At 44.8% G+C, this 14,352-nt stretch overlaps 1 protein-coding gene and 1 long non-coding RNA gene across 26 annotated transcripts in view; one reads left to right on the forward strand and one right to left on the reverse strand.

The window, feature by feature from the left end:
• The window catches only part of DST (dystonin), a 470,874-nt gene that overhangs the window by 351,138 nt on the left and 105,384 nt on the right, over positions 1-14,352 (reverse strand). The gene's annotated exons all lie outside the window — the stretch shown is intronic.
• The window catches only part of LOC112545087 (uncharacterized), a 44,687-nt gene that overhangs the window by 1,252 nt on the left and 29,083 nt on the right, over positions 1-14,352 (forward strand). The window contains exon 2 of the long non-coding RNA XR_003088500.2: positions 4,862-4,981. This is a non-coding gene — a long non-coding RNA (uncharacterized LOC112545087). The remainder of the gene's footprint in view (positions 1-4,861; positions 4,982-14,352) is intronic.

The raw sequence follows: 14,352 nt of genomic DNA on the forward strand, positions 1-14,352 counted from the left end.
GAGGCCAGATCGAGGCCAGGAAAGGGTGAGGTTCGGAGGATGGCTTCAAACATGCCCCCAGGGCCATTGGGTCTCCTGGGCTGAACTGAAAATATACTTCAGACTTCAGATGGTTTACAGGCGGGAGTTTGAAACCCTTGTGCTGGAATAAGGTATAAGTGCCCCTGTCCTTCTCCTCTGACACTCTTTAACTTCACCTGCCCCCCTGAGCAGGCTTTTGGTGGGACTGGCACCCACGTATGCAACTCTGAACACTCCAGCTCTCTAAAGCACTAAGAGTATTTGGCTTTAACTTTTCAAAATCATGTTAGAGTTTGCAGTACTACTAGCCCAAGCATTCAAATATCATCACGCAGGCCTGAAAATCATGGAATTGAGTTTCAAATTATAAGGTTATTTAAGTAATGTATTTGAGATTATTTTTATTTGCCTTCTGGTATTTGAGCTTGTAAGATTCACGCTTTCAGGGTTTTTTCTGCAACCATGGGGACCAGACACTTTCTTTAAAAAACAAACAAAAAACATAAGCTGAGAGTCTCATGTAATTACATTGCTCTAGTTCAAACTACAATAAAATCATAAAAGTTGGCAACATTTTACAAGTATTGAGAATGTCAAAAGTGTGGGGCAACAAATAAGGAGCTTCAATCCACAGTGGTATTCACTATTCGTGCATGATAAATACCAAGATGAAATATTTCAGGGCTTAATTCTCTACTACGTTATAGCCAGTTTTATGCTGGAGTGACTTTGAACTTCAGTGGAATCACACTGATATAAAACAATTTTAATAGTATGGAGAATCATTCCTCAGTATCTGGTTGAAGGCTGAACAGTAGTATTCATACCATCTCTTTTAACAAAAGTTGCCACTAAACCCTGATACGGTATGGAGAATAAAACTCTTTTATGACTGTCTCATTCACAGTCAGAGCCTGAGGAACAGACCATTAAAATCAATGGAAAGGGTTCTATTGACTTCATTAGGAATTGGATCAGGCCCTAACTTGGGGCTCGTCTAGACTACGCTGCACTTTCTAAAGAGGATATGCAAATTCTGTAGGAAGTTGCATATCTTCTTCTGATGTCACTTTTGAAAGCGGACACTTTTTTTTGGCAACCTCCCCTTTTTCAAAAAGCCACGTGAACCTCATTTTTTGAGGAAGAGCTTTCAAAAGTGAGATCAGAAGAAGATATACAAATGCCCGCTGAATTTGCATATCCTCTTTCAAAACTTCAGTATAGTCTAGACATAGCCTAGGGACGTGAATGGTCAACCAGTTAAGTGCAGGAAGGGGTGCTCCAGCCTGGCTGAAGCAGCCTTTCCGCCTCCCCACCACCACCACCACTCCACACAAACCCCCACAACCTGTCCTGTTTAATGGGTTAATCAGTTAAACATAAAAGTTAACCTGTAAACTAAACTGGATTTTACATTCATAGCCCTAACTGTTCTATTTAGGAACATATCACTTCATAGAAGCTGCCCATTATTCAGAAGAAGTTACCATTTAACAAGACAACAGCTGCATAACCACAGAGACTGAACCCAACCCAGGGGCAAATTCCAGACCTATATGACCATTGGTATGATAGGAATGACACTGAGGCAAATTCTGCCTTGGTTGACTGAATGTCACTAAGAATGAGTCATTTTCAAATGAGCCAAAGATACTGGTGTTCTACTGGCTTGTGAAAGGACCTGCCTGTTGAATGAAAGTGCTGATAGTCAGAGGAATAGAAGCAACTCTTCTAACATGAGCAGAAGCTCAATATCACTCTGTAACAATTGTGCTTCTGTTGTTATAAAATATTCCACAGAAGACAGAAAAGTATCCTATTAGTAACAGTGACCAGGAAAAGCATACTGTGTTAATTAATTATTATCTGCTTTAGATAATAAAGCAGAGCTTAAATTCATGGTTTTGTTAAGACACTGAAAATCATAGAAAATAAATAAAATAAAATAAATCACAGAAACTAGACACTGGATTTAGGGCTTATTACCAAAATCTGTAACCCAATACCTCCCTTTTTTGTCCTGTAATTTCATAGGTGTTAATGGGCTACTTCACCTTGAATGGTCCCTTAAAATATGTGTTAACTATGCATGCTAAACAATCTGTTCTACTTTGTATTTAGCTGAGACACATCACCTCTCTCAGACCTGACAACAGAAGTTGGTTCAGTAGAAGATCCTACCTCACCCACTTGGTCTCTCTTAGATAAGTAATCACATATGAAGCGAAAGATGGTAGTATCAATTGTATTTCTAGTGATAGGCACACAATAAGCCTTGTTGAAGCCGTGGGAAAATGAAGTTATGATTCAGAGAAGAAACAGTAGAGACAAGTGTACAACCCAGGAATTACATTCAAATCCGTATTTAAATAGCATGTTTATTACCAATTAGCCCGTCATAACACAGGATTTTCAGGTCTCTCCTCCACGTCGGTCTTCTCTCCTGAGCCTCCGGTCTCTCGCTCCATCTCTCTCTCTCTCTCTCTTCCTCCTACTGCCCCCCCCAGCTCTCCTTCACCTCCTGCCTCTCTCTCCGTCTCTCTCTTTCTCTTCTCCTCCCCCGCCTGCCTCTCACTCGGGGGACGGCTCCACGCTCCCCATGCAGCATGAGAAACGCGGAGCCCAAACAGTCGCTTGCATTGCTTGCTCCCACGTGGCAGCCCGGCTGTGCCCCACCCCCTGGCCATGTACGTCACCGCCCCGCCCCCCTTCGCCTCCCGCCATGGCACTCACCTGACTTCTGCGCCACTCAGCCGGGCCGCCACAGGGGAGCAAGTGGCGCAAGCAGCCATTTGGGTCCCATGCTCCCTATGCAGCACCCAAAGAGCCGCTTGCGCCACTTGCTCCCCCGCGGCGGCCCGGCTGAACGGCGGAGAAGTCAGCCGAGCACCACAGCAGGAGGCTAAGGACGTGACTCAGGCAACAGCGCCACCCAGAGGGAACAGCCAGGGAGGCAACAGCGCCGCCCAGAGGGAACAGCCAGTGTTTCAGCGTTACAGAGTCACAGACATTGGGCTACTATATATATGATGTTTCAAATAAATAAAGATGAAAAATGACAACAGCTTTTATATTATTACTAATATTTATGGGTCACATTCTCCTCCTTACTCAGAGGGGGAGAGGCATGTTGGGAGCCATAAACAACGAGAAGTCCTGTGGCACCTTATAGACAGATTTATTGGAGCATAAGCTTTTTGTGGGCAAAGACCCATTTCGTCAGATGCATCCAACAAAGTGGGTCTTTGCCCATGAAAGCTTATGCTCTATAAGATGCCACAGGACTTCTCATTGTTTAAGCAGATTCAGACTAACACGGCTACATCTCTGATACATGTAGGGAGCCAGTTATCACTCTCTGATCTTGAGCCACCCAGACCTTGTGGAAGTTAGAGTTGCAGGGAAGTAAGAAGAAGTTACTCACCTTGTGCAGCAACGATGGTTCTTCGAGGTGTGTGTCTCTGTGGGTGCTCCACTATGGGGTGTCGGGCTCATCCCAGCACCACAGATTGGAGATCTTTTAGCCGTTGTCTGCCGAACCGCACATGCGCAGTGGCCACCTTGCAGCTTTTTGCTCTGTTTCTGGTTGCGCGGTCCGGCTCCCACCAGTTCCTCCTGATTGTCGAGGTCTGAAAGGCATAAACAACAGACTCCAAAGAGGGGAGAAGGAAGGATCGTGGAGCACCCACAGGGGGAGATACACCTCAAAGAACCACTGTTACTGCACAAGGTGAGTAACTTCTTCTTCTTCGGATAGTATCCCCATGGGTGCTCCACTGTGGGTGACTTCACAGCAATAGCCGGAGTAAAGGCAGCGGGTTCGGAGTTAATGGGATGCCACTGTGGAAAGTACTGCGGTAGCTACTGCTGCATTAGTCATAAGGATGTTTTGTAGCGCATAGTGTTTTGCAAATGTGAAGTCGGAGGACTTCACCGGTGGCTGCTCAACAAATGTCTTTTGGGGGACCCCCTTGAGGAAAGCTGCTGAGGAGGCTATTGCCCTGGTAGAGTGGGCCCTTATGGTTTGCGGAATTGGAACGTTCCTTAACTCGTAGCAGCGTATAATGCAGGAAATGATTATTTTGGAAATTCGCTGTGCAGAGAATGGGTGATCTCTGAAGCGGTCGTCCAGCGAGATTAGCAGATATGATGTTTGGAAATCACAAGTTCTTTCACTGTAATAGGCCAAGGCCCTATGAACGTTGAGGGAGTGCAGCCATGACTGACATTCCAAAGAATGTGGTTTGGGATAGAATACGGGGAGAATAATCAATTCATTTATGCGAAAGGAAGAATTAACATTGGATAAAAATGACTGTTGGGGAAATAGGATGACTGCTTGTGCCGTAAAGATGGTAGAGGGGGGGTTAGCTGAGAGAGCCACTAATTCCCCCACTCTGCGAGCAGATGTGATGGCTAGGAGGAATACAACTTTCATTGTTAAGGTACTGAGATAACTTATCTAAGACCAATTCTAAATTCCATGCATCTGGAGGCTGTCTGTGTTTGGGGAAAAGGTTGGTGAGGCCTTTAATAAACCTTTTCGTAGTTGGATGGGAGAAGGTGGTGTACCCAACGATAGGCTGGTGGAAGGCTGTAATGGCTGCTAGATGCACCTTGAGCAATGAAAGGGCGAGTCCAAGGTGTTTAAGGTGTAGAATATATTCTAAGATCGTGTTTAATGGAACTTTGGTAGGATCTAGATTCTTGGCCGAACACCATTCTTAGAATCTTCGCCATTTCTGAAGGTAGGTACCACGAGTTGAGGATTTTCTACGGTGCAACAGAACATTTTTGACCTCGTAGGAACAGTTCATCTCTGTCTGTTTGAACCAATTAGGAGCCATGCGGAGAGAGCGAGGTGATCCGGTTGTGGATGCAGAATGCAGCCATGATCTCGTGTCAATAGATTAGGTCGAATGGGAAGATGGTACGGAGGATGAGGTGACATTCAAAACAGGTAAGGAAACCAAATCTGGCGGGGCCAGAATGGTGCTATCAAGATCACCTTTGCTTTGTCCATGATTATCTTCTCCAGGACCCTTGGAATTAAGGGAATGCGAGGGAATGTATACAGGCAGGGCTTGACGACTGGCGGTGAAAGCCACTCGCGCCAGCCCCACACTGCGCATGCGCAAGACCCGTATTGCGCATGCTCGCACTGGAAACAAACGGCGTACCTGGCTGAAATCTACTCACCACAGGCGAGTAGATTCAATGCTTTGTCAAGCCCTGCATATAGGAGACGATGACCCCAGTTGTAGAGGAAAGCATCACCTTTGGAAGCTTGGCCAATGCCCGCCCTCGAACAATATTGTACACACTTCGCGTTGTACTGCATGGCGAAGAGGCCCATGGAAGGTGGCCCCATCAGTTCAATAGCGTACGAAGGATGTGTGGGTGTATTTCCCATTCGTGTTGCTGGGCAAAGCGCCTGCTGAGCACATCCGCTGTGATATTGTCCTCCCCTGGAAGGTAGGTTACTGCAAGGGTCATGTTGTGATGATTGCAGAAGTTCCACAGACGGACCACCACTTCCATGCAAAGGGAGTGGGACCAATCTCCTCCCTGCATGTTTATATAATAAATAGCTGTGATGTTGTGAGTATTCTTACCCATTGGTTGTGGATAAGCGGCAGGAAGTGTCTGTAGGCATTGGCAACAGCTCGTAGCTCGAGCAGGTTTATATGGAGGAGAGATTCCTCAGGAGACCAGCGACCTTGGACTTGACTGTTTTGCATGTGAGCTCCCCATCCGAGAATGGATACATCCATCATGATTTGGACCGTGGGTTGAGGTCAGTGGAATGGAATACATGCCAACATATTATGAGGAATAGTCCACCATTTCAACGATTGTTTGACTATGGTGGGTATGACCACCATTCTGTGGATGTCGTGTTTGCAAGGGGCACATATCATGGATACCCTGGCTCCATCGGAAATGGGAGTCTTGCGTGGATGCTGCCATGTGACCTAGGAGCCACAGACATGTAATAATGGAGACCGTGGGGCTCGTAGTGAGGACCTGTATGAGATCTTGTATGGCAAGAAGTCTGGCAGCAGGTAGGTAAGCGTGCGCCATGGTGGAGTTGAGGCAGGCTCCTATGAACTCCATGGATTGTTGTGGTATAAGGGAAGACTTTTGAATATTGACTATGAGACCCAAGCCATTGAACAGAGACCTCGTTATACTGACTGCTCGTAATGCTTCTTTGAAAGAAGGGGCAGTCATCCAGATATGGGAAAATGATGACCCCTAGTTGACGAAGGAACGCTATCAGTACTGCCAGTGTTTTGGAGAAAACCCTGGGGGGCGGGGCTGATGATAGTCCAAATGGGAGGACGTTGTATTGGTAGTGGTCGGTGCCTACTAGGAAACAGAGGAATTGTCTGTGAGCCGGGTGAATGGTAATATGGAAGTAGGCGTCCTATAAATCGAGGGATGCAAACCAGTCGCCTTGCTCCAGTGCTGGTATGATTGTTGCTAGCATCACCATCTTGAAGTGCTGCTTGCGGAGATATTGATTCAGCTGCCACAGGTCTAGTATGGGCCTCCAACCCCCAGATTTTTTTTCTGTTAGGAAATAGGGGGAGTAACAACCCCTGCATTCGAACGCTTCCAAAACCCTCTCTATTGCTCCTATGTAGAGTAGATAAGCCACCTCCTGTTTGAGAGGAGATTCATGAGATGGGTCCCTGAAGAAGGAGGGAGAGGGAGAAGTGGAGGGGGGTGGGGACGCAAATGGAATCACGTAGCCTGATGTTATAAGCTGCATGCCCCATCGGTCTGATGTTATTGTGGCCCAACAATGTTGAAAGGGCCTCAAGCAATGGTGGAAGAGCGCATTGGTGACATTGTGACTGGACAACAAGTGGATGGCTTGCAATCCCTTGATGTTCCCGTCAAACCTGCTGCTTGTTTGACTGTTGGTAGGTTGGTCTGGTGGCGACTAGGACTTTTCAGTTTAGAAAAGAGGAGACTGAGGGGGGATATGATAGAGGTATATAAAATCATGAGTGGTGTGGAGAGGGCCGATAAAGAAAAGTTATTTATTAGTTCCCATAATAGAAGTACTAGAGGACACCAAATGAAGTTAATGGGGAGCAGGTTTAAAACTAATAAAATAAAGTAGTTCTTGTGGTCAACCTGTGGAACTCCTTGCCAGAAGAGGCTGTGAAGGCTAGGACTATAACAGTGTTTAAAGAGAAGCTAGATAATTTCATGGAGGTTAGGTCCATGGCTATTAGCCAGTGGATAGAAATGGTGTCCCTGGCCTCTGTTTGTCAGAGGCTGGAGAGGGATGGCAGGAGACAAATCGCTTGATCATTGTCTTCGGTCCACCCTCTCTGGAGCACCTGGTGCTGGCCACTGTTAGCAGACAGGCTACTGGGCTAGATGGATCTTTAGTCTGACCCCGTACGGCCGTTCTTATAGAATCATAGAATCATAGAATAATAGGACTGGAAGGGACCTCGAGAGGTCATCGAGTCCAGCCCCCCGCCCTCAAGGCAGGACCAAGCTCCGTCTACACCATCCCTGACAGATGTCTATCTAACCTGTTCTTAAATATCTCCAGAGAGGGAGATTCCACCACCTCCCTTGGCAATTTATTCCAATATTTGACCACCCTGACAGTTAGGAATTTTTTCCTAATGTCCAATCTAAACCTCCCCTGCTGCACTTTAAGCCCATTACTCCTTGTCCTGTCCTCAGAAACCAAGAGGAACAAATTTTCGCCTTCCTCCTTGTGACACCCTTTTAGATATTTGAAAACCGCTATCATGTCCCCCCTTAATCTTCTTTTTTCCAAACTAAACAAGCCCAGTTCATGAAGCCTGGCTTCATAGGTCATGTTCTCTAAACCTTTAATCATTCTTGTCGCTCTTCTCTGTACCCTTTCCAATTTCTCCACATCTTTCTTGAAATGTGGCGCCCAGAACTGGACACAGTACTCCAGCTGAGGCCTAACTAGTGCAGAATAGAGCGGCAGAATGACTTCACGAGTTTTGCTTACAACACACCTGTTGATACAACCTAGAATCATATTTGCTTTTTTTGCAACAGCATCACACTGTTGACTCATATTCAACTTGTGGTCCACTATGACCCCTCTTTGGGGCTCCAAAGAGACATATCTGGCTTCCCTAGTGAGCCATATTTGGCTTGTGAGCCATAGGTTGCTGACTCCTGTTTTAGGATATCAGCTGCTTCCTGTGCTTAAAATTTACTGCCCCCTCCTATCCTTGGAATCCTACTCTCTAAATTCATGATCACGGGGTGATGAACTATGAAAACATCTGGTCTTGATTTTCCTGTCTTCTGTAACCATGTTTCCACATGATATCACTTGTTGAAAATATATGCAGTTATTTCATATGGTTACCAGCACAATGAAATAAAGCATTCTTTGACAACCATTAAAACACTAAGGCCTTTGGTGATGCAAGGGATTTTTGTAAAGAATCAAATTCCAAAATCTGTTTTTGAAGCACTACCATTTTGTGCGTAGGGCCCTAGAGCAGGGTTTCCTAACCTATGGGTTGGGACCCAAATATGGAACGCCATTACATTTCAAAAGGGTCGCCAGGTGTCTCCCCAGGTGGCTCTTAAGGGGCCATTCATGCATTTTTTGAATTGCCCTGGGTCACCAAGTCTTCCTGAATTGTCAAAATGGGTCCCCATCTGGAAAAGGTTGGGAACAGCTGCCCTAGAGGAAGATAAAATGATGAAACCTTGCTATTTGTGACATGATATGCCTTTAAACCCATACTATTTCCCTCTGTAATATTATGTTGCCTCTGTCTTTATTATCCTCCATGCTTTCAAACACAATCCTCCTGAAGAATGAGCTCGGATTTAAACCGTGCATTGAAAGTATGCAAGTTCATGGCTCTCATAAGAGCCTAAATAGTACGCGAGGCTGGGGGAATAAGTTGAAGGAACAGGGCCCCTATGCAAATACCTTAGCTCTCTGCATAAGCCCAGATATCTTTCTGATTTCCCCATGGGCTTTTAAGCTGGTTCCTGGCCCACAGAAACAGCTGCCCCACACTGCTGCAGGTGGGAGCTAGCTTAAAAGCTGTTTCAGAGGCAGCAATGCGGGGCGGGAGATGACTCCCCAGGAGCAGGGCGGGAGCCTGCATATAACTGTCAGTGGTAACCGATAAATCCAGGTTTATTGTTTAACTGTTTAAATGGTTATACTTTTACATCCTTCTCAAAACAGCCCTAAATTAAAAGGGCCATATAACTCACCTGCTGAGTGGGATAGGGGACAAACCCTTATATTACTTTCATGTGGGATTTTTTAACCGGACTACACCTTGTATGTTTCTTACATGAAGTACCTTAATATCATGCCAACAAAACCGCCAACAAATGTATAATAATAAAAAAGGCAATCCTCAAGTATCCAGGTTTATTTTTAGGGGCAGTACAAAAATAAACCCAGCTGTTGGGCTTATGGGGGGGGGGGAGAGGAATGTGCAGTGGAATTTTAATTTATTTTTCACTAACAAGTAGATTTTTAAAATGTCTTTTTCCTATGTCTGAAATAGTGCTCACTAATGTTTTATTTATTATTAGTAAAGACCTTCACAGGACTTGCACACCTCAGCTGTACTCTTTAACATACATGTCTTTGAAATTAATTTGTACAAAACACAGTCACTTTTTTCGAAAAAACCCCTGTAGTCTAGACACGCCCTTAGGCACATACTATAGTAACTTAAAGCAAAGAAATATCAAAGACCAGCATACTTTCTCAAACTCAAATATTAACTATTAATATTGCCCACAAAATTCACTCTTCCCATACTGCTATAAAAAAATCCAGCCAATATTTCAATAGCCAGGCTTGGAGCAGTTGAAAGAGTTAGCTATGGGGCACTTGGGAAAAGTTTTTATTTATCTATTTATATAACCATTAGTGTTTTAATATACATTACAAGCATATCTATAGCAATCTATGTAGCTATGACAGTCTCCCTCTCTCCAATTATTTGATTGGTGCTCATGTATGTTATTTTGCAAGTTCTATAGGGTAGGAACTATATTTAACTCTGTTGGCACAGCACCTTGCATGACAGAACTATGATTCTGATCAGACCTTGGGAAGCAGTATGACTACAATAATAATAATCTATCCATCTATTGGTAGATAGATGATTATTATTGGAGTCATAATGTTTGTTTGTTCAAGAACTCTTCCTAAACGGTAAGAGCTAGGACCACCAAATTAGGTATGCAGCTTCCTCTTCTCCTAACTTAAAGGAGTCAGGGTTTGCTTGTGCCAGGAGAACCAGAAGCCCCAGGAAAAGGACAGTTTTCCATACCATGCAAAGGGGGGGGCTGCTGTTTAGAGGAACTCATTATGAGACTGCCACTGGGGGCAGTGAGCCTACAGGGGAGAGCTATCTTGCACAGTGTCCACAGGTGCCAGTCGTACCGCTGAGGAAGTGGCCAACAGGGCTGAGGCTCCACCATCTTGCCTGTGAGCACATCAGTAAGTAGCTTCCCTGCCTGAAATCCTTCCCCGCCAGTCCTTAGCTGCAGTATCAGTGGAGGAGGAGAGGAGAGAACAGGCCCCTGGCAGCTGAGGAGATCGAGGGGAGAGGGAGGAAGAAAACAGGCCATGGGCGAGCTGAGTAGGTGGCCTGGCAGGACGGGCTGGGAGAAAAAAGGCCCCAGTAGGGCTGGAGAGTGGTTTGTGGGAGGGAGGGGGAGAGAACAGGCCCCAAGTGAGCTTGGGGGGGTGGCCTGGCAGGAAGAAAAAGAACAGGCTTCATGAGGGAGGCATGGAGGGGGAGAGAACACGCCCCTCTCCCTTCCCTCGCCTTCTGAACCGAAATTCTACATCCCAAAGACCCTGCCCTGAAGGACTTGGACAATGCCAGGTAAGTCTGCTAGCTCATTATAAGCAGGGCTCGCCGAACCACGGTGAGCCCCACTCGCTAGCCACGCTGTCCAGCGATCTGCTCATGCGCAGATCGCCCAAACCCGGCTCTTCCGGGTTGCAATCTACTCGCCACGGGTGAATAGATTGCATTATTTGTCGAGCCCTGATTATAAGTATCAGACTCTTCTCTTTCTCTGATCCCTTAAATGCATTTTCCCATTTTGAATTTCTGCTTTGTGTGCATTCTTCTCAAGAGTATTAACATGTATCGAAATTGGATCATTTGACCATTTTGGCAATTTTGTCCAATTTAGAACTTTAGTCTCTTCTTTGGAAGATAAGCATACAAATCTGTCCAAAGTTTGGGAAATCAGGGCTGGAGAAGAGCAGCAACTGGGCTGGACAAGTGAATCCAGGTGTCTCCTAGCTTTACAGGTGATCAGAATTCAAACCACAGTTAGCCTACAATGTGGAAATAATTTTAAACATATATTTCTGGTAGGTACAAGCATTGTGTTTTGATTGGCACACCTACATAGTGACTAGGGAAGTCAACATGTAGATGACTAATCGATTAACCGATAAGAGCTTATCGATTAATCTTGTTGACTACATGCATCCACCCTGTTTACTGCCTCTGTATCAGATAGCAAGAGGGAGAGGGTGGAGCTGGCTCCCCACGAGTTCTGGATTTGCCTGCTCCCCGACCTCTGCACTGCTGCCTCTGAGAGAAGCCAGCTCCCCACCACTCCAGCTCCGCCATGCCACCTACCCCTCCCGTACACACACATTGCTGCCTCTATTAGAGGCAGCAGCATGGTCGGGGGCACAAGAGGCTGCTACAAAGTGGCATCTGACCACAGCGGGCCCGGACTTGCCATGGACAGAAGCTGCTCCACAGCAGCAGCCCTTGTCCGTAGGAGATCCGAGGCTCCTTCCAAACAGAGGCTGCTACTACCCTGTGCTGTATCAGAGTCAGCAGCATAGGGCAGCAGGATCTCCTCATGAACTAGCTTCTGCCTGCCAACCTGTGCTGCTATCTCTGGGCCAAGAGCACACTGGCTGCTGGCCCAGCCTCCGGGAGCTATCAAATAGTTGTGTAACCACTAAGATTTGATGTAGTTAAACGACTATTCAGTTACATGCGATCCAACATCCCAAATAGTAACTCAAACACAGTGGTTCATTTAACGTGAGTAGACTGGTCTGTTAAGGAATGATGGCTACAGGAGTCTTCACAACTCCTCAGCTACTAACACAATCACTATCAATTCTGTGTAGCTCAAGTATTATTATTTCTGTGTAGCACAAGTGGCCACTCTCATTTGAACTGGGTTAACTTTGCAGGAGGTTAACTGGAGTGTAGATAAGTTAATGCCACGTGAAAACATAGCCTCCAACTTGCACAAATTACCCGTCATTAAACAGAAGAGTCAGTAATTACAGTTAGAAATATGCAGTGTGATAAAGAATATCTACACATCTTTCATCCAAAGTTAAGCAAATATTATACAAATTCACAGTAGCATATACCAGATACAGTCACGGGCATCAAACATTTTGATTTAGTAGCTGAATATCTTCCACGCGATAATTATTGTGTATAATGAAAACAAAAAAGAGGAAATTTCAGCAATAAGGTCAAACATATTGTGCATCTCATAAGCCAAGTAACACTGTTCATATAAAGAAAAATCTGTCATAACACAAGAAGCAATCCTTGCCCTAAAACACATGCCAAAGAAAAGATTCCCTTCAAACTTATTCTTCAATTATATATCGGTACACACACACACAAACACACACACACACACACACGTGCACCCCATACACTGCTACTTCATTACTTTAAAGAAATGCCAAAGATATCAGTCATTATAGACATATCACATAAAGTATGAGTCACACCATTTCTGCAGTCTGATAAAGCTATTTAAAATTCTTCTTCTGGAATTCAGTCTATCCAAAACTCTGAGCAGATATTTTTTGGCCCTCTGCTGAAAACAATATATATTGGGTCATTCTCACTGCTTTAAGAGACACTCTTTGTATATGTCTCAGAATATTTCCCCACTGAATATCAGATATTTTCAGATGGTTACAGTGCTTCCAAACACAAACTTACTGTAACTTATAAAACAAACTATGTGTCACATGCCAAGAAATGTGATATGCATTAGATGGCATATGACAGAGTGGAAATGTGTGATTTCAGTTTGTAATATGTTGACAAAGATTTTACATTCCATGAGTTGGCTGTGAGTTGATGAATGTAATAGTTTACAGGGCAAGGAAAGCCATGGCAGGTGTTTCTTCATGTTCGGATTAACTTCTGACTGCTGCGTGTAGCCGCGGGCAGTCAGTTCAAACTAAGGGGATTTTAAAATGGTGCCCGCCCAGGAACATGCAAATGAAGCCCGGGATATTTAAATCCCGGGCTTCATTTGCAAGTTCAAATGCCTACATTAGCCTCCCTAGTTCAAACTAGGGGACTAGTGTAGATGTACCCATTCACAGGACAGAAGGCAAAGTTATGTCTGAAGAGTCATTCTTACATAGCGTGGTGCCCTAACACCTGAACACCAACTCCATGGGGAGGATGCTGCACTCAATGGCAGTGATGCTGCAGGGGCTGGAGCTATGCGGGGAGGGGAGGCAGATCCAGAGCTGTGGGAATAGGAGCAGGGCAGGGAGGCTGATGAAGGGAGCAGACGGGAGTTGTGGGCTCCAGGTGGTGTGCAGCACAAGCAGAGAAGGAGCCGGGGGCAGCCACACAGCCATCTGGAGACAAGCAATGGTTTCGCTGGTGAGCAGCGGCTGGGAACAGCCCATGGGAGGGGAGAAGACTGCCTGGGAGATGAGGTTGCCTGCAAATACAATGCTTAAATGTATTTCAAAAAGGATTTAAAAATATTAAAGACAGTATTGGTGTATTACTTTATAAAAGAACTATAATGTGTGGAGTATTATGTTAAATTTGCTTCCTTCAGCTCTATATATAGATATCACTGAGCTTAAAAAGGTGCACAGAAGTGTAAGTAAAATTATTATCAGTTTCATGGTGCAAAGGGATTTATGTATGTGAAGAGATTGAACAAGACGGGATTATTAAACTTTTACTAGAGAAGAATGAAAAGACTCCTCATGATCTGTCAAATACACAAAATAAGAAAACATAAATAGGGCTATTTTTTGGACTTTGTGCCATGATACGAACAGTAGTATATTTACAAAACAGAAAACTGCATACAATTTATTCTTCTTCACATAGCATGTAATCAACCTGTTCTACTTATTGACAAGATGGTGAGATCACCGAGATAAATACTGACACAAAAATTTTGTTAATGAAGAAGTAATTTTACCAGTATTAACATGTTCAGTTACTAAAATAATACAAGGAAAATCATGTCTTTGAGCCTTAAACTGAT

The sequence above is a fragment of the Pelodiscus sinensis genome, chromosome 3 (assembly GCF_049634645.1).
Source record: "Pelodiscus sinensis isolate JC-2024 chromosome 3, ASM4963464v1, whole genome shotgun sequence".
NCBI lineage: Eukaryota > Metazoa > Chordata > Testudines > Trionychidae > Pelodiscus > Pelodiscus sinensis.